Source organism: Cyprinodon variegatus, unplaced genomic scaffold (assembly GCF_000732505.1).
Source record: "Cyprinodon variegatus isolate N-32 unplaced genomic scaffold, C_variegatus-1.0 Scaffold852, whole genome shotgun sequence".
Classification (NCBI taxonomy): Eukaryota; Metazoa; Chordata; class Actinopteri; order Cyprinodontiformes; family Cyprinodontidae; genus Cyprinodon; species Cyprinodon variegatus.
This window is the reverse complement of record NW_015151305.1, coordinates 23,041-25,729: the sequence shown is the minus strand read 5'-3', so window position 1 is coordinate 25,729 and position 2,689 is coordinate 23,041.

The following is a 2,689-nucleotide window of genomic DNA, read 5'->3' as shown; positions in this document are numbered from 1 at the left end:
CTCAACCGGTTGAGATGAGACCGGGAACGCAGTAAGGGTCCAGGAGGAATGACACACTGATCAAGCTTTAGCTACAATGGTGGATGAGGGGCTTAAAATGCGGTTTAAATGCGGTCATCTCAATAAAGTCACACAGGGGGAGATTGTCGTTAAAGGGGGGGCTAACAATGGAACCAAACGACCCACACATCGGTTTTCCATTTGCATGTTTCCATGCTAATGGGCACATGCATTTATGAACCTAACAAATATAAATATGGGTGAGATGAGCTCCATCTAAGCGACCGTCTTTTTATTGTGTTACCGCAGATCCGCAAGGAGAAATGGGCTTGTGCACGCTCTCGCGTGCATTTAATAGCTGTTGTGCATGTGCATTTTCTTTTTAAGTGGAGAGGGAGGTTCTTTTCAAAAATTCATGAAAATCCTCCACTATAACTTTAAGGCAGGTACATCTATTCATTAGCTTTTAAAAATGAGGAAGAGCATGTGGCCTGAAATGTCACTACTATGTTTAGTGAAAAAAAACAACAACCTTGGAGGTGTAATTAGGGTCCGGATCCATATTATTTACATTTTTTAATACAGAGAGACATCCTGTGATTTATAGATATTGTATTTCAGCGGTGTATTTAACTTGTCTTTGGACGAAAATCGTTTTAAACATGGTTTAATAAAAGAAAAGTTTTAGTTATGCGTCCATCGTGCAAAACACAAAACCACCAATAAAAATCATATATTGATATATATGAGCTGTGAGGTAAAAGAGGCACATAATCTATTATCCTCCTTGTCTGTAAAGATTTTTTTACCTTAATTTTTCGCTGCTAAAAAGAAAAACAAAAAAACTTGAGGCTATAAGACATAAAAAAATCATCTAGAGCAGATTCTGTTTCAGAACTGCTCCTATTTAACGTGTTTCAGCGAGAAAAGAAGGTTAAGACCTTCAACTTATTTTCATTGTGATCATCTAGAAATATGATCTACCTCTACCTAGGAAATAAAGGTAAACAGTTTCCGTCACGTTGAGTTTTAAACCATTGCTTGGAAATGTATAACAGGTTTGTTTGTGTCTAAAATTTTCCCCTGGGACACTTGCCAAAGTCACAGCTGACCGTAAAGCTCAGTAGGCACGGAACGCTGCCAACACAAACAGAAGCCGACACTGTTAAGAAAAGCTTTGTTTTCATTACAGTCAGATTTTAAAAACAAACATCTTCACTTGGTATGTTAGGTTGGAGATGATTCCCAAAGTCTGTCTGTACACAACAAAATGCAGGCAGCATATTTTGATTAACTCTTTGGGTGTGTTACTATTCTTCAAAGAATAGATGCATTGTTTTCACATTTCTTTTTTTAAGTCCAAATACTCAACAACAAGTTTAAATGAAACATTTTATTTTATTTTTCTGATGCTCATAGATATAAGAAAAAAATTATAAGTGTCATAATTTCTCAACAACTCAAAAAATATGGAAAGAATATTAAAAGGTTTAGTAAACAAAAATAAATCAGCATTACCCTACCTTTAGCTTAAAGACTACTGGAGATCGGAAGGCAACCAGACAAGAAAATGTAATGGAGAGAATGTTAGTTCTTACCCACCTCTGCTTACCAGTTAGAATTTGAAGTCATGAAACATGGCTGTTAAATAGTAACGTCACATTTAAAAAATATATAGCTCATGCCTTGGATGCATAAGATGTAGTTGGCTTTTGTTAGTTCTAATATGTTTTGATTTTCTTTTTTTTTTTTTAGGTGTATGATAATATTTTGGGTCATGCTAAGGAACATTTGGCATCCATAAACCACCTCATTAATGTCACCTTACTGCCGGGAATATCTGACAGCAGCACAGCGAAGCACCACCCAATACTGACTGGAGCCAAGCTGAAAAAAATAACTCTGTCTCATCTACAAACAAGATCAGTTCAAATGCTGCTGTCAATCCATTCCTGTTGTTTCCAGAGAAAAATCTAGAAAAGGTATTTTTAGAGATTGTAACACTCCTTAACTTCCTCATCAACACATTTGTGACCACAGAAGAATGTAAGAGGCATATATAGAAAAGAGTTAAAACATTTCTCAGAAAGGCTCTCTCATGCATGGGCCATGTTGTCAATGGAGAAGAGAGGTTAGTGAAATGCCTACAGTAACTTCAACCAAATGTAACTGAAAGACTTGCAGGACCAAAGGAAAGGACCAAAGTTATGTTTAAGTAGTGTCACTACCAAAAGTTAATTGAGTGAATACTATGAATATGTTTATTTTGTTCTTGGAGGTTTTGACTTAAATGTGACGGGATAGATAACTGTTATTTTGGCCTTCAATGACCTTGAAAATGGCTGAGGGCCATAAAAGAAAAAGTGTCTATGAAGTGTATTAGAATAAGAGAAAGGCCTCCGAAGAGACAAACAAGACCAGAGTGTTTTTAGTAGATTGATTCACGCGATGGCGTACACTGAAAGCACAGGTTGGGCTTCCCACTGATGCAGAAGTTGCAATGTTTCTACTCCACAGGTAAAGTTTGGCATGCTATTTGGAGAAATCCATTTCATGTCACTCCAAGTAAAAGTAATCTACCTTTATATTGTAACTTTCCAGGGAAGATAAGTTTATTATTTTGTAATTTGTGTCATTAGTAGTTTGTGGCCACAGATGTTGAGTTTTAAACCATTGCTTGGAAATATAA